We start from the raw sequence: 22,182 nt of genomic DNA, 5'->3' as shown, positions 1-22,182 counted from the left end.
GTCACGTGAGGTTACCCAACATGCAGGAAGACCGGGGCAGAGATGGAGCCAGAGCTAGTGGATTGGAGGGTTGTAGGAGAGTGCAGAGAAGAGAGGAGTTGCTGGGATCAGGTGAGCTAAACACACCCTGCGCATGCGCTGGTCTGCTGTGGAAAGGAGAAGGAGACACAGCGCAGCTATGGAGGGAGCTGCACACCTGAAGGGGACAGGGATAAGAAGTCTAGGCCCGCTTCACATTGGAATTAGATGTTGGTGGGAGGAGTAACACTGAACTTTTGTGTATGGTTAGGGGGGGGGGGGGGATGAAAGAAATGTGTCTTTATGTCTTGGAAACAGTGGCCAGTTTTATGAAGGGAAACTAGCTTAGGGCTGATTCACGCTCACTAGACTGGATGCACAATGGTGCTTTTACAGTTTATCCGCTCAGGATAGGCTGTGTTCCGTTACATGTCCACACTGCGTTGTTCAGAATGCCTGCCATTGTGCATCTGCTCCACTCGCGTTGCCACTTGTAAGCTTGATCTCCTACTGTCCACCACCGCTGCTGTCACCGCCACTGGGTCCTCAGTCCACTGCGGGGTAGAATCACCGGCATAAACAGATCCGAGCCCTGCAGAAGCATCAGCTACCATTGGGGCACCAGGGAGAATTCTCATTGGTTCCACATTGAACCAATGAACCCTGGGGACAGAGGATTTGCTCTGTTACAATCCTATGGTAGCCTGATGCTTAGACTGGGCTGTTCTGCTTTATGAAAGGATGACTGCCTGAAACAGTGAGCTGTCACCCCTTTCCTGGCTGCTGTGGTGCCTTACAACAAGAAATTACCGTACTTGCAGCCATATAAGACACACTTTTTCTCCCCCCCAAAATAGGGCAAAATAGTTATATGCCGATTTTGCCGAATACAGGGAGTCCCCGACTTACAAACATCTGCCGATACAAACCGCTGACCAGCCGTGGGGACTCCCTGTACTGTGTCTCCTGTGTTTCTCGCTCCCCCGTTTAGCCTGCTCTGCCCCTGTGTGTATGTAGGAGAAGCATCCTCAGCAGACGCCATCACTAGGGGGAGCTGTGCAGGAGATGAAAGGTCTGTGTTCCCCGCTGGAGCCATTGGCGGGGACACAGAAGGAATAAGGGGGGGCACAGGAGGCATAACGGGGGCACAGGAGGCCACACTGGGGTCAGAGGAGGCAAAACAGGGTCCCAGGAGGCATAGGGGGGGGGGGACAGAGGAGGCCACAGTGAAGACAGAAGGGGACACACAAGATGCTCCTGGAATATGGACGCACCAGGTTTACTATATACATTTTTCTCCCTGGTTTTTTGCCTCTAAACCTAGGAGCGTCTTATACAGCAAAAAATATGGTACATTAAATGGGATGGCAATGCTCAGTGCACAGAAACCCATGCAGCAGTGCATTGCGGGGATGCAGTGCTGTGCAGCGTACAATCATTGCCAACCAAAATTGGATTAGCGTACAAGGCTTAAAGGAGTTATATGGGAAAAATGAATAAAATAAGTGCTACTTACCAGGGGCTTCCTCCAGCCCCAATCTCCCAGCATGTCCCTCGCCGCAGCTCTCCCACAGCCGTCCGCCGCAGTTCGCTCCCGTTCCCCGGCGCCTGTGCAGTGCGCTCCGGCCCACGTGGTGGTGATTGACAGCGCCGCTCACGCAGGCGCAGTACAGGCCGACCTGTCATCGCCGGGAACCGGGAGCGAGCTGCGGCGAACAGCTGCGGGGGGAACTGCGGCGAGGGACATGCTGGGAGCTTGGGGCTGGAGGAAGCCCCCGGTAAGTAGCACTTATTTTATTCATTTTTCCCTGATAACTCCTTTAAGTCAATGAGGAGGAGATGAGGTTCCACTAACTGGTACAGCAGGTGTATTCTCTTTTAATTTTATGAAACTCTAATGTATAATCTGTATCTAAAATTATCTGCAATTCATTTATAATATTTTTTAAAATGGTCAAAAAAATTGTTCCAGACCTTAAAGGGGCACTATGGCAAAAAATGAGTAAAATGAGCCATAAATTACTTTTCTCCTTTGTTGCTGTCACTTACAGTAGGTAGTAGAAATCTGATAGACGCGACAGGTTTTGGACTAGTCCATCTCTTCATAGGGGATTCTCAGCAAGGCTTTTATACTTTATAAAGATATTCCCTAAAAAAGGTTTAAAACTATGATGCTGGCCAGCTCCCCTGCTCGCGACACAGTGTTTTGGCAGTTGCACAGCGAAACTGCCATTTACTAAGTGCTTTTGAAAATAAATAAATCCCTTAGAATCCCCCATGAAGAAATGGACTAGTCCAAAACCTGTTGCTTCTGTCACTAGGGGCGTTCCTGCAGGCTTTTCAAGAGCTGCCATTGGGCAGCTCTCTATCCCTGGCCGGGTCCGCTGCCTCCCCGCGCACTGAGAGAGATCTCCTTCCAGTGTCATGACCCAGAGAGGTCCGTCACCCCTCATCCCTCTGGATCAGGTAGCCTAGGTTTTTTTTTTATTATGTGAGCCCACCTCAGGCTTTCTTTAACCAGTTCACCCCGTAGGGGGTTTTACCCTAACAGACAATAGCAATTTTCGCCTATCAGTGCTCATCCCTTTTATTCGCCCTTTTATTTTTCAGTTTTCGCCCATTATAGTTTTAAAATAAAACGTTCTCCTGTGGATAAAGCCCACACATTTTACTTGCCCACTTGTCCCAATTATTAAACCATTTAAATTATGTCCCTATCACAATGTATGGAGACAATATATTATTCGGAAATATAGGTGTTATTTTTTTTTGTCCGGTCCATAATTACAAGCCCCTATGTAGTAAAGTAATGCTGGGTACACACTATTAGATTTTCTGGTCGATTTACTGTCAGATCGATTATTTCCAACATGTCCGATCTGCTTTCTGATCGATTTCCGAGCATTTTCCATTCGATTTCCTATTAAAGTGAATGGAAGTCGATTGGAAAACAGATCAAACATATTGGAAATAATCGATCTGATAGTAAATCGGCCAGAAAATATCATAGTGTGTACCTAGCATAATAGTAATATTCCCTCATAAAATAGAGAGCCCCTAAGGCAACTATTTATGTAATATTTATTTTTTTTCTTTGGAGGGGGGGTGTCGGGCTTTGGAAGTGTAAGTTATTAATTTTAGTAATATTTAATAAGTGTATGTGTATGTATGTGCCTGTATGTGTAAATTTATTTTTTGGCCACTAGACGGCACTAGTGAACACTCTCCTGTTTTAATCACTTTTTTTTTTTTTTTTTTTTTTTTTTTTTTTACTTTTCAATAAATTGTGACTGTTTTCTGTTTTATGAATGGACGTGGCCGCTGATCGCGGTCATGCCCATTCATTCCAGGCATTGTGATTGAGTAGAGGACCACTCGGTCCTCTTCCCCAATCACAGATCGTGGTGTCCCGTCGGCAAACTGCGCACACGTGCAGAGCGGGATGGGAGCGAGCGATTTGTTAAAACATCCTGGAGCCGTTAACAGGCTCAAACAGGACGTTTTAATAAGTCAGCTTGTCATACAGTGGTTAAGCAAACATCTACAGGTACTAGCTCATTTTATAGTTGCTGCAGCGAAACAGACAATTGCGCGAGCTTGGAGGACACAATTTGTATGTTTGCTATCACTGCTCTAGTGCATTAATTTTGGAATGTCTCACTTCTGCTTTTGATCTGAAAAACACCTCCAATTTACTACAGGCACCTTACAGGAAGAGGCTACAGACATCTACATGGAAAAATCATGAAAAGATGGAACAGCAAACAATAAAATGTAAAAGTAACACCAAACATGAATGTTAAATAAACATTACAATAATGTGGTAATGAGAGATTGAGTGGTCAGATGGCATTCCATACTGCAAGAGATAATGCGGTCAGTGGGATTGGATTGGTAGTGTGTGGTGAGGTCCATCCTCCTGTTTCCTGTAGTGGCTCCTCCATCACCCCAGCCAGCCCCTCTGTTGCCTCACCCAGATGCTGGAATCCTGACGGAAGGTAAGAAGTCTCTTCTCGCTGCATATTTGTACTGATACTCCAGCGACATAGATTGCAGTTACTGGAGGAGGCTTCTGGCAGGGCCGGCCTTAGGTTTCACAGCGCCCTGAGCGAAACCTGATTTTTGTGCCCCCCCCCCCTTCATCCTCTTCCCGCGTGCGCACACACACGCACACATACACAGGCCCATATGCAATTCACCTTTTCTCCTGGGATATCTCCTAGAACAGTGGTTCCCAACCTTTTTGACGTTGTGACACATCATGTCAAATGCTCAGATCTCTGTGAAACATCACATATGTATAATAGAAAAATATACTGTTAATAACCACAAATGGATGGAAAGAGTGCTTTATCCTGAATATACTTAAAAATGAAGGCTAGAACCTTTCAGGAATATTATTAAAAACAATCAGTGGAACAGTTAGCCTCCCCGACCCCCCCCCCCCCCCCCCCCCGCCTCTCCCTCATTTAGAATGATAGCACAGCACCGACAATTTGCACCACGTGCTATAGCCGCCGTGCGCCCCCCCCCCCCAAAAAAAAAAACGCCCTCAGAGTCAGTATAGGTAGGTAGCCAGGTATAGGTGCCCCCAGTATAAGATCTCATGGGCAAGTGCCCTCCAATATAGGTTGCCAAGCATAGGTGCCCCCAGTATAGGTAGTCAGTTGAAGGTCTCCATCGCCCCCATAGGCAGCCAGGCGTAGGTGCCTCCAGTATAGGTAGCCAGGTATTGGTGTCCCCATTATAGGAAATCAGATGTAGATGATCAGTTGCGTAGCTAAGGAGCTATGGGCCCCTGTGCAAGTTCTACAATGGGGCCCCCAAGCACTCTTTACATAACTATTATTAATCGCCAAGGACAACCGCAGTGTCATAGGTGCAAGAAAGCATGGGGAACCGTTTGTAAATGATAATTACTATTCAAAGCATCTATAGAAGTGATTACTACCAGCACAGGACCAATAGAGAGCTAATACTGCCGTTGAGGGAGGGCCCCTCAGGCCCAAGGGCCCCGATGCGGTTGCAACCTCTGCACCTCCTATTGCTACACCCCTGTTCCCTCAGTATAGGTAACCAGCTATGGGCGCCCCCTTGGAAGCCGGCGCCCTGAGCGACCGGTCGCACAGGTCAAAGGCCAGCTATGGAAGCTGGAAGCTGTTAGTGACATCAGGGACCACAGAAGCACCCCTATAGCTGTATGAATTCATGTGGCGTGTGAAGGATAACTATCCATATCAGTTGTTTAGTAACGTCCAGATTCCCCAACAGGCTGACAGAAAACAGGAAAGTCTTTCCTAGAACTCTCTCTGCCAGTCTCCACATGGAAAGCTTTATAGACACTATACAGAATTTCCTGAAGTGTATTTTGTACTAGAAGTCCCTCTCTTGCATCTGGCTGTTCACCGTCTCTTATATTTACCGCGTTTAAACAGAAACAATTTGTGGTGCTTTTAAATGCTGTTTTGATTTTTTTTTTTTAAACAAAAAGGAAAATACTGTACTTGGGACAGAATCCAACTTTACTAATTACTAACAGATGTTTTGAGCGTGAAGTTTGTTAGAGGCAGGAAAGATTTTTTTCTGATCCCAATGTGTTATGTGCAGAGGCGGGACAAGGTCCTTCAGCACCCAAGGCTGAGACAGCAAAGTGCGCCCCTCCATCCCTCCCACCCCAGCCTTCACACACTGATTGCTATTAGACTAATAGGTGCCCCAGGGCCCCCAACCTCCCCAAAACCTTAATCTCTAGTTATCTGGCTTGCAGTCACTGTCATGTATCCCCTTTTCTTATTTCTTTCTGCTTCAAACACAATTGGGAATGACAGCTGAATAAATTGTGCGCCCCCTCCTACACTGCACCCTGAGGCTGGAGCCTCTCCAGCCTCTGCCTCGGCCCGGCCCTGGTTATGTGAGAATCCACCTCTCACCAGATGACTTCCTGTAGCTGCAGCATCTATGCTGTTCTCCACTCTATCCTCTGCTGCATCTCGTTCTTCTGTGGTCACATCTTCTGCTCCAAAACACTTACACTTTCTCCACTCCAGATGACTTCCTGTAGCTGCAGCATCTATGCTGTCCTAAGTCCTCCACTCTATGCTCTGCTGCTGTCTCACTGTCTCTCCTTCAAGAGAACCTGTATCAAAATAAGTTCCCTGGGGGTACTCATCTCGGAAGGGGGAAGGTAAATATTTACATCCCTGCTTTTCGGGGAGCTTTATCTCCGCCACCGTGGGACCGAGGAGGACAGGGAAGCCTCAATAGGATCCGGAGGCTTCCCCCACCCCAGATGAGTACCCCCCAGGGGAGGTTTTTCTCAGTACAGGGTTTCTTTCAGTCATTTATTCTGCTCCAGTGACTCTTTCTTGAGTATTAATTTTCTCTGTCAGTTTTACATGGGCTTCCCAAGTACAGTACTCACTATTGATATGGATCCACCAAATCTGCCAAAATCATCTTCAGTGTAAGAGATGTAGCAGGAGAGGGCATACCCCCCAACATTTTGAGATAAGAAAGAGGGACACCTTATGACACACCCCCACCACACCCATCATTATGCATATTACAAAGGATTCAGAAGCAAAACATGTAGTTTTATCATTCAAACCACACTGGTCTTTTATATCATCATTATTTTTCTTATTTTAAAATGTTAAAATGTCGGAAAATTATCAATTTAACCACTTGAGGACCAGGGGATTTTTTCCTGCGCTGTGCTGGGTGGGCTCTTCAGCCCCCAGCACAGATCGTGTTTGCTGCAGGGCAATCAGACTTCCCCCCTTTTTTCCCCACTAGGGGGATGTCCTGCTGGGGGGGTCTGATCGCCGCCGCCTGTTTGTGCCTTGCGGGGGGGCTCCTCAAAGCCCCCCTCCGCAGCGATATTCTGCCCTCCCTCTCCTTCCCTCCTCGCTGTGGGCGGCACAGGATGGCGATCCGTCCTGTACCGCCTGTGATAGGCTTCAGCCTATCAGATGCCGGCGATCCCCTGCCAATCAGAGGCCGGGGATCGCCAATCTCCTTTACGGCACTGCTGTAAACACCGGCGGATTTCTTCCCCGGGTGTTTACAATTAGCCTGCGAGCCGCGAACGGAGGCTCACAGGCTGTTCACGGAGACACCCTCCGTGAACTAACATGGAACATGGAAACCCACTTACGACCAGCCGCCGCCTATCGGCGTTAGGCGGTCGTTAAGTGATTAAAGGGTGAGAATAGTTTAGTGTCAGTAAAACACATTTTTCAGCAGAACAATACATATATTTAAGCAGGGGCGTAACTAGAAATCACTGGGCCCCCCTGCGAAACTTTGGATGGGGATTTCTCCCGACAACCCTTCAATTAGCGAGTACACACTTGAAACAGACAGCAGTGAAGCACTGCATGTATTTTCTCTATCAATTACATTAGCTTCTGTGATAAAACGTGCATGTTTTCACACATACAGACACACATGGGTCCTGATTCACTAAACTGTGATAACTCATAACACGGCCGCGCTAGCGTTTTTGTGTGCGTTTTTGCACGCAATCGCGAATTTACATGTGTAATCACGGCTAAAAAATGTGTGATTCCGTGCGACTCCGGCCGTGCTATGAGTTATCACGGTTTAGTGATCAAGCGCATGGTGTGCAGAAGATGCATACAGAAACCCAACAGGTGAGTGTGCTCCCAGCCTCAGCTTATTACATTGACTTTGTCCATCTCTGGTGGAGCAGAACTGGCTCTGCAGCTTTCTCCAGCATCACTACAGTACAGAGCACTTGGGGAGAGGTAGAGATGTTGGAGGCTGGGCGCTGTACATAAGAGCCTGCTGCACACTGAATAGGGCCTGTCTAAAAATCTTTGTCTGCAAAACTTTGTATGATTCCTTATCAGTGGCTGAGCAGATGCAGTCATTAGAACAATTGTGAAGAGAGCAGAAAGTTTTTTTCTCTCCTTGTCCATAGTTGTCAGTCTGTTAGGACTGGGCCCCCTGTGGCTTCTGGGCCCCCCTGCGGATGCATCCCTTGCAGGGTTTAGTGTTACGCCCATGTATTTAAGGTTCATTGATCTGTAAGTCTTGAAAGGGACAAATGAGGAAAAGAAAGGCACAGAGGGACTTGGTTCACAAAGAGGGAATGTCCCTCAGAAAGAGGGACAGTTGGGAGCTATGGGAGAGGGGAACCATTTGTCAAAGCAGTTAATTATGGGGCACTGCTGGACCTGTTAATTACGGCACCATCATAGGCACCAATGCAAATATTGTCAAAGTCTGCGCCAACACAATAATTATGCCGCAAGCTAAAATATCTCTTCCCCGTCCTTGTTTCTCCTTTCCACTGCTCTCACAGCTATTTCCACTGCTCATACCGCTATTTCCACTGCTCATACCGCTATTTCCACTGCACTTAGTGCTATTTCTTCGGCTCCTACCGCTATTTCCACTGCTCCTACTACTATTTCCCCTGCTCTTACCGGTATTTCCACTGCTCTTTCCACTATTTCCACTGCTCTTACTGGTATTTCTACTGCTCTTACCGCTATTTTCCACTGTGCATATGACCCTGACACCGCACCGCGGCACTGGGCCATATGTAGGCTGATTTTTGTGGTGCAATTCAGTGCCTGCACGGCAATGCAATGCTAACTCCAGGTTTAAAACCAGCCTAAACCATCACAGACATGTTTGATTCACTCCAAGTCAGTGTTTAATTACCAACCCATATAAATTATATAGGTTTTTGGCTAGGTAGATTATGTGTAGGTAGCTCCAGAAACTTCATAAATTAGATGTTCACTATTTAAAGTGATGATTTGGCAACCCTGCTCTAAATCTTGCATATGACTCTCCATATATTTCTATTATCAGGAAATACTTGTATTTCTTTGTAAAGCCCTGCAGGCTTACATCTTCATAATGCATATTGTGTGGAACAATCATGTATAATGCACAAATTCTTTTTGCAGTGCTGACTTCCTGTGCTAATGTCAGATAAGATTTGGATGGACCAAACAGCAGTCTATGAATGCCTTTGCATCATCACCCACATGAGATAAGCAGGGATGAGCTTTCCTGTGAAAACAGACCTGACCCTGCCCACTTCCTCCCTGCGCTCCATAGTAGGGAGCAGAGGAAGGGGGAGGGCGACAGTCAGGTGATGACTTTGCAAAGGAACAAACTCCCACAATGCTGTGCAGCTCTATACATTGTGCACAGGTCACTGGGTCATTTCACTGATTTTTCCAAAGGAAATTTCTCTAGTACAGCTGAATCAAATATAAAAATTGTGTTGGAATGGCACTGTGCCTGGCAGCTGTCATGTTGACCAGCATGCTCATGGGGATGGCTGCTCTTGAGGAGTAGATTCCAAGGTCAACACACACCCCACTCAGCATTTCTCATACACAGCGAGTCACCTGAAACTCAGCTATTTAATTTTTTAGATGCACTTTTTCTTCACACTAAAGCAGAAAACTGCTTTATGAATCTTGTCAAATGTCAATTCACTCAGGCCACAATCACAGTTGGATGTTGTGTTGAGTTCCCTGTATAACAGAGACACAAGACAAAAGAACTAAAAAGTCACACTGCACATTAGTGCCACATACAGTGCATGTTGTCAATGAAAAGTAAGCTTCACTGTACATATTAATGTGCCTGTTTAGCAGTATGCATTCACAAACACAATGCAAAGTCACGCTTTAAGCCCTAAGATTTCAGTGAGAAACATCCGTTCTGCATGTTTGTGCAGGGTCTATGGCTAAGAGTATTAGAGACACAAGATCAGCAGGACAGCCGGTAGTTCCTGGATCTTTGGTTAACTTCATAGCATTTGCATGTGAGTGTGCAAAGGGTTTATTGATTCTGATGTTTTATTGGCCACACTCCCCTTGGCACTCCAATAGTACCTTATTTAAAGGGAACCTAATGTGAAAAAATGCCAGTTTAACTTACCTGGGGCTTCTTCCAGCCCCCCTGCAGTCCTTGTATGCCCACGCCATCATTCTGCGATCCACTCTTCAGCTGCAGTGACTTTTTGACAGTTTTACCTCCTGATCGCGCTCCTGTGGATGCTTGCGCATTATGTAAAAGTGATGGCTACGGGAAAGCGCCCAAGGTGGTGCACGGCCTGCATTGCACATTTGCAGTGTCCTGGACTGTCCCGGACAGTTTTCAGAAGGGCACTGCTGCTGAACAGAGAGGTGTTGAATGATGGTGAGGGACCAGGAGGACTTGCGTACAAGGCTTTAAAGAGTACTTTAGGTGAAAATGATGGAGGATGGAGGGGTTGTAGGTTTAAAAACATACCTGTATGGGCGTCATCCCTCCATGCAGCTCGTCCCTTCCCTCCCTCCCCAGAGATCGGCCCTGGCAATTTATTTTAAACTTCTCACTAAGGCTCTGGTCACGCCCATCTGTGTGGCCACAGACTGCCCCCAGCTTGGCAGCCATGGTCTGATTGGAGGAGGCCGAGCTGGGGGACAAACAGCTGTGCCTTGAAGACATCTTTGGCAGTCAGCTGTGCCTAGAAGACATCAGAGCAGGTGTATATTTAACCCCGTAACTTCCCCCATCCATCCTCCTTAAAGGTTCGTACACACGTCGGATTTTTCCAAACAACCGGTCGTTTGGACGTTTGAACGTCCGGTCATGTGGACGTCAAATCGGGCATGTGTACGATCGGTCCGATCATACACACGCCCGATTTGATGTCCAAACGACCGGACGTTCAAAGTAAACGTCCAAACGACCGGTCGTTTGGAAAAATCCGACGTTTGTACGAGCCTTAAGACAGAGCCTGTAATTGACAGGCTTTGTCATTTTCCCCTTAGGTACTAAGTAAAGAGCCTTTATCTTCATCACTCAAAGACAGCCAATGACAACAATGGCCTGCAATGCATATCAAATTGCTAAACAATTTGTTTTCCTTTGGTACTGTAGACTAAATATCTGCTGATCTGCTGAACATTTGGCTATGCAGTGATTGCGTTTGACGTTTCTTCACAGAAGGTGAGCTGACTGTCCAATATGGATTCTTCATCCAGGCGTTTGGTAATTAATGTTGGAGGGATCAGGTTTGAAACATATACCTCCACACTGTTTTCTTTTCCTGGAACAAAACTGGCCGCCCTGGCTGAACTGCCTCCCAATGAGGTTGGTAACTTTGACCATAAGCGCAACATCTTCTTCTTTAATCGCAATCCCTGGGTGTTTGGGTACATATTAGACTACTACAGGACAAAACATCTCCACTGCTCAGATAATATGTGTAAGGCAGTGCTTATGGTGAAACTGAACTTCTGGGAACTGAACTCCTCTCATCTGTCTCATTGCTGTTGGCTGAAGATCAACAACAAGTCCCAAGTCATGGAGGACTTCTCCTCTTGGGAAGAGGCCACACAGGTTGAAGAGCAGCAGCTTCCTATCAACACAGGATGAATAGATTACAGCTGGAGAGGAATAGGGCAGCCCAAAATATGGAATCTCCTTTAGAATCCCTACTCCTCACTGGCTTCCATGGTAAGTATGAATTATCATGTTATTCTGATACCTAAAATAACATGGGGTCACCAGCAATGCCCTCAACCATAGAATTATTTCCTTATCTGCTCACCAGTTCAGTGACTTAGTGAAGTTAATTAATCTTATAAAAATTTATATTGTACTCCAGTGCTGTCAGATTTTTTTTTTTAAATCTCTGGCTCTACCAACTAGGACGACAAAACTGCTTCTCATACGGGGCCATATGCAGTTAACTGTTTTTCCTGAGTCCTAGGAGATCATTTTTCATCTTTGATTTAAAATACCTTTTCAGAAAACTTATTTTAAGTATTTTTTTGCTTGCTGGGGGTTTGAAAGGCAATCTATTGAGTTTGAGAATACCACCTAGGAGAAAACTTAGGAGAAAAAGCAAATTGCATATGGCCCTTGGTGTATAGCAAAGCATAATGCTGGGAATACACGGCTCAATTCTGAGCCATTTAGATGGCTCGATAGATCATTTCCGATATGTCCAATCCTCCCGCCTGATCGTTTCCACACTCGATTCCGCATTGAGGACAATGGAAAAAGATAAGAAAAACGAGTGGAAGATAAGAGAATCGGCTGCGGAATCGAGCGGGGAATCGATGGGGCGGGAGAGTAAGCTAAGCATAAGTGGCCCAATAAACCAGAACTTTAGTAAAACGATTCTCTGCCATCATGTGCTCAAAGTTTACAACCCTCACCTGCATAACATCAAAACATGATGATGACTGCAGAAGGATTCATAAGTTAAGCTGCATGCAGATGTTCAATAACTGTCCCCTGGAATAACAGTGATCATTTCAGGTGACAGTTTTAGGAATAATTGCTCTACATGTCCACTGTATGAAGCGGGAAGGAGGTGATGAGAGGGAGGCCTGGAACAATAATGACCATTCATAGCAAGGAAATGAGCAGCGCTACTTAAAAACAGACTAGTGCCTACTTGCAAAAGAGTGCAAGCCCCACCTGTGGGGTCGAATACACACCGAGTATACACATGACTTCTTCGTAGTGGGAGGGACGAGTACTTAATAGGTTGCATGCAAGCTGTTACAGGAAACCAACATCCTCCAGTGGTAGACAGGTCATGTGTATGCTCGGTGTGTATTTTATCTCATAAGTGGGGTTTGCACTCTTTTGCAGGTAGGCACTTGCCTGTTTTTAAGTAGCGCTGCTCATTTCCTTGCTATATACTCATTTAATTCGTTTTTGGTCAGCTGCTCCCACTTAACAGCCATGCTTTTGGTGTATAGGCAGAGCTTCTGTTTTGGGTTCAAGGTGCGTTTGTAGTTCCTGGGGGGGGAGGGGGGGCTCAGTGCATCTCTGATTGGAGGCCATTCGGAGGCGGCCTGGTGTTGCGCTGATCCACCTTTCGCGCAATTTTCGATTTTTCAATTTTACTTGGTAGCGCACCCAGGCTATGCATATACATAGGTTAGGATTTAGTTAGTGTTAGGCCCCTCCCATGGAGGATTGACTTCTTCGCAGTGGGAGGGACGAGTACTTAATAGGTTTCATGCAAGCTTTTGCAGGTAGGCACTAGTCTGTTTTTAAGTAGCGCTGCTCATTTCCTTGCTATGTACTAATGACCATTCATGTCAGATGTTTAGTGATCCTACATGGTTGATAATTAAGCAACGTCAGGTACAACAGATTTTTGACTGAGACGATCATGAATGATTATCTTGCCTAACGAAGATCTAACGTCTGTATGTAGCTTTGGTGTTTATATTGCTGTAATCACAAGCACTCACAAACTCCCAACCAACCAACCACAGCAGTCAGGAAGGCCTGGATTCTTCTCCTAAAAAAATTCCAGCTGTGAGTGTATGCAGATGACTATAGCACCACAATTAATAACCTTCTAGCTTTTCAGCAATCCCAGTGGGTTCTAATATGACCCATACAAAGCTTTTACCAAATCTCTCTCCCAGTTTTAATTGTGTTTCTGCTTCTTTACACCTCTCAGTGGTGGAATAAGTTGATCTTTTTATTTCTTCTTAATTTTCAATCCCCCACCCCTGTAGACTAATTTGTCCCTCCATTCAGCACAATGGGAGAGGGGCTGAATGCATCCCAGAAAGCATTGCTGCTTTCCTGGAGAAAAGGCCTGTACACATTCCTGACTTAAGTCGGCTGAGGCGCCCGATAACGACCGCCTCAGCCAAAAATCAGGCGCGTGTACAGCACCCGACGATGCCCAGCCAGTGAGCGATCTGCCCGGCGGATCTACTAACCCAGCAGCAACGCTGCTCCCCCGCCAATCCCATTGTTTGTGCTGCTCCCCCGCCCACCATGTGACATAACATACTCACCAGATGTCGTCCCTCTGTCGTCTGTAGCAACACAGCGCGTAATCAGCTACACAGCTGACACTTGTTTGTGCAGCTCGGCCCAGTGATGTAGCCTAAGGGGATCAGTCACATGACCATGCTGCCTGACTTCATTCTTGTCTTATTCCACTAGTCAGAATGGGAATAAGGCAAGGGCACAATAACACTGAGCCTGGAGAGGGGCATCACAGAACTCAGTCCAGGTTTCCTGAATTATTGCACTCTCCACTCCTCTCAAAAGGAACTTAGTAAATCAACCTCTTGGTGGCCTGGAGGAAACTGGAGAACTGAAAACTGTTGTACTCTTCTGAAATTCTGATTGCCAGAAGTTCTGTTCACCTGTTTGGACCACTGCTTGTCAGTCATTAATATGAACCATGACTATTATTTTTAAAGTGGTAGTATGTGGCCAACTGACTTTCCATTGGCAATTTAAAGTGACAATATGCAGGAAACATGGTAAACAGTGCTGAACATACAAAAAATGACCGCCACACCAAGTTGCTGTATTGCTTAAATCTTGTATTGTATAATATAATCACAAAAAACACAGATTTGTCACAAAATACAATGGGCTGTGGACAGCAGATCACAGCCCAGTAAGTGTGTACAATGATAGTGGTTACAATGATAGTACAAAGCTGAACAACAAAGGCAAGTACAATCCGTGGATCATTACATATAAAACATACAATCACTGCCTCAAGCTAGCAGCAGCTAGAAAACGTGCAAAGAGCAAACACTGAATATAATCTATCTAGTGACACTAAAAGCTCTGGCAGCGATCAAACAATCATGCAGTGATCGTCAGAAGGAATGTCCATATTTACCCTATATGGCGATTATTGGTTGCTATGGCGACCGTTGCCATGCCGATTATTGGTTGCTATGGCGGCCGTTGCTATGGCGACTATTCGTTGCTATGGCGACTGAGCTCTGGCTCCCTTTTAGGAGCTGGAAGCGGTAAACCCGAGCTCAGTTCGGCCTGGCCAAATCTGCTGCTCCTATTGGCTGCATTGGTCCCGCGCGCCATCAGCGCTGCACAGCGGGACCCAGGCTTCTTCCCCCAGCTATTAGCCTCCTCTTTGGCCGCCGGGATCCCCATGTCTCCGCTCTAATTCTGGGGACGCGCCGGCCAGGATTCTACCTGTGTCAATTATTGGTTGCTATGGCGACCATTGCCATGGTGACCATTGTTTGCTATGGCAACCATTGCCATGGCAATTGTTGGTTGCTATGGTGACCGTTGCCATGGCGACTATTGGTTGCTATGGCGACCGTTGCCATGCCGATTATTGGTTGCTATGGCGACAATTGGTTGCTATAGTGACCGTTGCCATGGCGATTATTGCTTGCTATGGCGACCTTTGTCATGGCGATTATTGGTTGCTATGACAACCGTTGCCATGTCGATTATTGGTTGCTATAACAACCATTGCCATGATGTTTATTGGTTGCTATGGTGACCGTTGCCATGGCGACCATTAGTTGCTATGGCAAGCGTTGCCATGGTGACCATTGGTTGCTAGGTCGACCGTTGCCATGGTGACCTATTGGTTGCTATGGCGACCTATAGGTTGCTATGGTGACCGTTGCCATGGCGATTATTGGGTGCTAGGGTGACCGTTGCCATGCCGATTATTGGTTGCTATGGCGACTATTCGTTGCCATGGCGACTATTCGTTGCCATGGCGACTATTGGTTGCTATAGTGACCGTTGCCATGGCGATTATTGGTTGCTATGGCGACCTTTATCATGGCGATTATTGGTTGCTATGACGACCGTTGCCATGTCGAGTATTGGTTGCTATGGCGACCGTTGCTATGGCGATTATTGGTTGCCATGGCGAATATTGGTTGCTATGGCGACCGTTGCCATGGCGATTATTAGCAACCAATAGACTTGTGACGATTATTGGTTGCTATAACGACCATTGCCATGATGTTTATTGGTTGCTATGGTGACCGTTGCCATGGCGACCATTAGTTGCTATGGCAAGCATTGCCATGGTGACCATTAATTGCTATGGCGACCTATTGGTTGCTATGGCGACCTATAGCCAATTCTTGCGGTTGCGACGTATTTCCTCTACAGATGAGGCTTTCTTTCAGGAAGCAAGGGTTATGTTCTCTAATTTTAAAGAGAGGGGGTATGATACCAAGGTCCTCGAGCAGGCACTTGATAGGGCTGCTAGTAGAGAGCATTTTTCTTTGCTTGCTAGTAACTTTAAAACACGGTCCTCACAAATTCCTATGGTTCTAACATACTCTCCCTTATCTCTTCAGGCCCGGGACATTGTCAGGAAACACTGGCACATTTTGCATAGTGATCCAGCTGTGGTTGAGGTATTTCGTGACCAACCCATATGCGCTTTTCGACGTTCTAGGAACTTATGTGATTCCTTGGTTCATGCTAGGAACACCAGCATTCCGACTCGCAGTCAAGACAACTGGCTCAGCAGTTTACCCAGACCCACTGGTATGTTCCCATGTGGCCATTGTGCCCAATGCAGTTATGTACAGAGAGGGCCCTCCTTTCCACATCCTTTTACAGGGGAGCGGTTCACTTTAAAAGGCTTTGCCAATTGTTCAACTAAGAATGTAGTGTACTGTCTCTTTTGCCCATGTGGGAAGTTATATGTGGGGCAGACAACAAGAGATGTTAGAACCAGGATTAGTGAACACCGCAGCAATATACGCTGCGGTGAGATGGACTCTCCAGTAGCTCGACATTTTTGAGAGGCAGGACACAATGTTACGCAGCTGAGGTTTAGGGTGATAGAGGAAGGGTGATAGAGGAGGTGACCCCGTCGTTCAGGGGAGGTGACCTGGAGCAGAAGTTGCTTCAGAGGGAGTTATACTGGATCTATAAGCTTAATAGTAAAGTACCAAGCGTTATGAATGAGGAGGTGGACCTATCACCTTTTTTGAGATAGGGGTTGGGTTATTGGGGGACCACTTATTGATCTCGGGATTTTGACTTTTACAATTTATCACTTTTGACTAGATTCATTTTATATGGACCTTCCCCTTTAATTGATGTACTAGTGATATACTGCTCTGGTTGTAGTAATAATTTATTGTTTTTATTTTTTCTAGATACTTTGTTATTTTTGGTATATGAAGCCTTGATTCCTGGACACCAGACTGCAATAAAGATAAAGACCCGCTCCATGGACTTTACTATATCGCTTCATCACTGCTTATCTGTTTCCTTGCCTCTGTTTATGTAACTAATAGCGATGTCCCGACTCAGGGCTCCCGCTTGCGCATGCGCGGCGGCCATGTTGGGGATGGCCGGTTATCCCTGTATGGCTGGTTGGGCTGAGAGCGAGGGTGCTTGGGAGCGGAAGTGACGTCAGGAAGCGCACGGCGATCGACGTGCGGCCTCCTGCAAGTCAGATGGGCGCGCCCCAGGTGTCCAGGACGGGCGTCTTCCACTTTAGCAGGTATTTAAACTTGGAACTGGCACGATATGGTGCAGCAACTGGAAGGAGTATACTGGCATATACCCTCTGACGAAGGGTGGTACCGAAACAGCGCGCTGTCAGGGTATATCCACATTATGGAGTCTTTGTATTGACACTGCATTTTTTCATAGCCTTATAGCTTCATGGCTGATGCCGCTTCCATGCTGGGTGCTGATTAGCTGCAGTGTTGTTCTGTTTGCAACATATCTGCTCATTGTATGAAATGTATAGCCCTGTTTATGCTGCACATTGACTCCATAAGAGTTCCATTGTAATTGTCATTTTCTGTGATGTTGTGTCTTATGTAACCAGCTGTTACTAACTACTGTGACATTTTTGTATTTAATACATACTTTTTTGCATTCACTTCTTGCATGGTGTGCGAGTTATTTATATTTAAACTGGATTGTGTAGGGCCACGCTGGTGGCTCGGTTTATTGACTCAGCACCCAATAATTGTTTTGGTCGCTTTTAAACTTTAATGGTATATTGGGTGTGCATACCTCTTTTTGTAAATAGTGCTATGGCGACCGTTGCCATGGCGATTATTGGGTGCTAGGGTGACCGTTGCCATGGCAATTATTGGTTGCTATGGCGACCATTGCCATGGCGATTATTGGTTGCTGTGGCGACCATTGCCATGGCGACTATTGGTTGCTATGGCGACCGGTGACACGGTGATTATTGGTTGCTATGGCGACTGTTGCCATGCCGATTATTGGTTGCTATGGCGACCGTTGCCATGGCAAATATTGGTTGCTGTGGCGACCGTTGCCATGGCGATTATCGGTTGCTATGGCGACCGTTGCCATGGCGATTACTGGTTAGTGTGGCGACCGTTGCCATGGCGATTATTGGTTGCTGTGGCGACCGTTGCCATGGCGATTATTGGTTGCTATGGCGACTGTTTCCATGGCGATTATTGGTTGCTATGGCGACCGTTGCCATGACGATTATTGGTTGCTATGGCGACCGTTGACACGGCGATTATTGGTTGCTATGGCGACATTTCCATGGCGATTATTGGTTGCTGTGTCGACCGTTGCTATGGCGACCGTTGCCATGGCGATTATCACACAAACATACACAGACTCCCGGGAGAGGGTGGCTGTCTGCTCCTCTGCTGCTTGGGTGGTCCCAGGGGCGTAGCAATAGGGGGTGCAGAGGTAGCGACCGTATCAGGGCCCTTGGGCCAGAGGGGCCCCGAAGGGCCCTCCCTTAACTACAGAATTAGCTCTCTAATGGTCCTATGCTCATAATAATGACTTCTGTAGATACTTTGAATAGTGGTAATCATTAACAAACTGTTCCCCATCCCCTTCTTGCACCTCTGACACTGTAGTTGCCATTGGCAGATTTTGGTGCGCTGTATAAATTGTTATGTATAGAGTGCTTGGGGGGCCCCATTGTAAAACTTGCATCGGGGCCCACAGCTCCTTAGCTACGCCACTGGGTGGTCCCCTCCACTCCTAATTCAATCCTTTTCTGTGGCTCTTCCCAGCAGCTGGCAGAGATTAACCCTCTCCCTGCCAGAGGCGGCTCCTGCATGGAGGGTGAGGAGGGAAATGTAGTCACAGGTTAGAACTGTCTACAGCTACCTGTGACTGGGCACAGCTTGCCTCCTTCTAGCTAGTTACAATGCTTATAGAATTGGAATTATTTTCTACCTGTTGCTGTTGGTGAGCTCTGATAGCTCCTGCGATGTTTGTTTGTTTGTGTTCCAATCATTTTTATTAATGTTGAGAGTAATAAAACATACAGTAACAAGAAGTTTTGTAGGAATAGTCTGCGAACATCAGCATCATAAGATGAGAAACTATTAACATTGTCTCAATGTAAAATACAGAGTATAAACACCGTGTAGACAAGTATAATCATGAAAGTTACCAAGACTGTAGGTTGATGAATCAAAAGTTGCATAAATCAAAACTTTTAAGTCTGCAGTCGTCACTTATCTTCCACTGTAATTGGGTGAGGTGCAGGGGCGTAACAATAGACTCTGCAAGGGAAGCAGCTGCAGGGGGCCCAGAAGCCACAGGGGGCCCCATGGGGGTAAAAGTTTATTTTCCCTGTCCTGAGATACTGACAACGAAGGACACGGAGAGGAAAAAAAACTTTATGCTCTCTGCACAATTATTCTAATGACTGCATCTGCCCAGCAGACAAAGAAGTTTTGCAGACAAAGATTTGTAGACAGTCCCTATTCAGTGTTCAGTAGTGATGTTTCTCTGCATGGGGAAAACACGTTCAAGTGTGCACTAGCCACTTGAATAAGATTGGTTTTCAGTTTACCTGTGCAGAGGGGGAGGGGGGCCCCATCATAATTTTCGCAGGGGGGCCCAGTGATTTCTAGTTACGCCCTTGGTGAGGTGGGACTATTATGTAAGAAGTCAGGAACCACCCATTCATAAAACTATAAAGGCGTTTGTTTGTTTGTTTTATGTATACATTTGTTGTTGTTTTTTTCAATAATTTTTTTTTTCTATTTTTTTCATCCAATCTCTTCCCGCCAGCCAATGACAGAGATCAGCTGTCATAGGCATCAGCCTATGAGAGCCGATCGCTCTTGTGCCTCCCCAGAGGACAGCTGGGTGACATGGCTGTCCCCAGTACAGCACTGCCGTAGATCGCAACACTGTACAATGTAAATAGATGGCGGTTTCACCCTATAACAGTCTGCTAGCGGCGATCGCCACTGATAGCAGAGCATTCAAGCGGGGATGCGTGCGCAACGGTGTGTGCGATCCCGTGCAAATCACGTCCCCAGGACTTAACGCCAATTGGCGTTGCGCAGTCCTGGGGGAGCCGCCACGTTCACGCGTGACACGGCCGTTAGGTAGTTTAAGACAACCCGAGGTGAGAGGGATATGGAGGCTGACATATTTCCTTTTAGGCAATACTAGTTGCCTGGCTATCCTGCTTATCCTCTGCCTCTAATACTTTTAGCCATAGACCCTAAACAGGCATGCATGCTTGTTTTTTTGTGTTATTCTGACACTACTGCAGCCAAAGAGACCAGTAGGGCTTCCAGGCAACTGGCACTGGAGTTGATGCAGCATTATGCAAATGTATACAGCTTAAACATTAAAGGGACTCCGAGGAGTAGCTAAAAATAAAATTGGAACTTACCTGGGCCTTTTTTCCAGCCCACCGTAGGTCGGGAAGTCCCTGGGCGTCCTCTTGGCTCCTCTCCTGGTCCCTCCGAAGAAATCACGATGGGCGACACCGGGGCCGAATGTCAGGCTGACACTTCCTGAAGGATGATGCTCGTCATCACGCTGCCCGCCAAGCGTAATCACGGCGGCCGGCGTGACAGTACTGCGCATGCCTGTGTAAACCTCCCGACCTACGGTGGGCTGGAGAAAGCCCCAGGTAAGTTCCGATTTTGTTTTTAGCTACTTCTCGGAGTCCCTTCAACCAATCAAATCCTGCTGAGGTAATATTTGACTGGTCCATTTTCAAACCGCATAAATTTGCATACAAAACTTTCCATAATCCTGCATCAACTCAAAATGATTTGTATCTCTTTGACCATCCCTACTCAAGAAGACAAAACAAGGAAGGAAGAGAGAATGCTCAGATTGGTAAGAAAATGAGCATGCTGTGCAGGGGCGTTTCTAGGTTCCTGGAAGATCTAGGGCACCCCTGGGCACCAAGAGGGAAAGACCTGGGCGTGGTCATTCTGTGGGAAAGTGGGCGTGGTCATAGGTGGGGCCAAATGTACATGAACATAGCAGTGGTGTAACTTAAATATATTCAATAGGTAGTATTTCACATAAATAAGCCCCTCACCTGGCTTCTGTCTTATATTCGGCTGGCTGGTCTATGTGCTGCTGTACTCGGCTGGTGGTTATGTTGGGCTTGCTGGTGGTGATGCTGGGCTGCCTGGCTGGTGGTGATGCTTGGTGCTTTGCTGGGTGCTGGTCCTGGGGCTTAGCTGGGTGATTTGCTGGGGGCTTCACTGGGGTGAGGGCATTTTTGGTCGCTTTGCTGGGCTGCAGGCTTTACTAGGTTTTGCTGAGCTGGGAGCTTTGTTTGGCTGTACGCTTTGCAGGGCTGGGGCCCGGAGGCTTTGCTAGGTTGAAGGGTTTGCTTTGCTGGGGGCTGTGCTGTGCTAGGCTGGAGCCCTGGGGCTTTGCTTTTCTGGGCCGGGGGCTTTGCTTTGCTGGGCTGAGACCCAGGGGCTTTGCTTTTCTGGGACCGGGGGCTTTGTGTTGCTGGGGCTTTGCTAGGCTGGGCTATGGACTTTGCTTGTCTGGGGCCCAGGGGCTTTACCTTTGCTGAGGGCTTTGCTAGGCTGGGGCTTGGGTTCTTTGCTTTGCTGGGCCGGGGGGCTTTGCTTCAGCATAGGTAGCTAGGTATACATGCCTTCAGGATAGGTACCTAGGTATAGATGCCTTCAGTATACAGTAGATAGCTAGGTATAGGGGCCTTCAGTATAGATAGGTAGGTATGGGGTCCTCAGTATAGGTAGGCTGGTATGGAGTCTTCAGTATAGGTAGGTAGGTATGGGGCCTTCAGTATAGGTAGGTACAGGCTCGGACTGGCCCAGCGTAGGGTCGAGGGAAATCCCGCTGGGCCTTTTAAAAACTAGGTGATGTCACCGGTCATGTGGTGATGGCCTCCTCTCTGCACTTACACACGCACAATCTGTGGGAAACATTGCAGGCAGTGCACAGCTCTGTGCTACTTCCTGATCCGTGGCACTCCTCCCCCGTCCGGCTGCAGAGCAGCAAGTTTGGATGTGAGAGAAACACACAGCTTCTCAACCAGAGTGCTGCAGCTAGCAGGGAGAGGTGACAGCAGAGCAGATCGCTGTGTGTAACAGAGAGAAGTGCTCCCTATTCAACTGCAAC

At 47.0% G+C, this 22,182-nt stretch overlaps 1 long non-coding RNA gene across 1 annotated transcript in view; it reads right to left on the bottom strand.

Moving 5' to 3' along the window:
* The window catches only part of LOC137520970 (uncharacterized), an 82,286-nt gene that overhangs the window by 12,860 nt on the left and 47,244 nt on the right, over nt 1-22,182 (bottom strand). The gene's annotated exons all lie outside the window — the stretch shown is intronic.

This window comes from Hyperolius riggenbachi, chromosome 6, assembly GCF_040937935.1.
Source record: "Hyperolius riggenbachi isolate aHypRig1 chromosome 6, aHypRig1.pri, whole genome shotgun sequence".
In the NCBI taxonomy this organism is placed as follows: Eukaryota; Metazoa; Chordata; class Amphibia; order Anura; family Hyperoliidae; genus Hyperolius; species Hyperolius riggenbachi.
The sequence above is the reverse complement of the archived record's forward strand: the minus strand, read 5'-3'. Positions and strand labels throughout refer to the sequence as shown.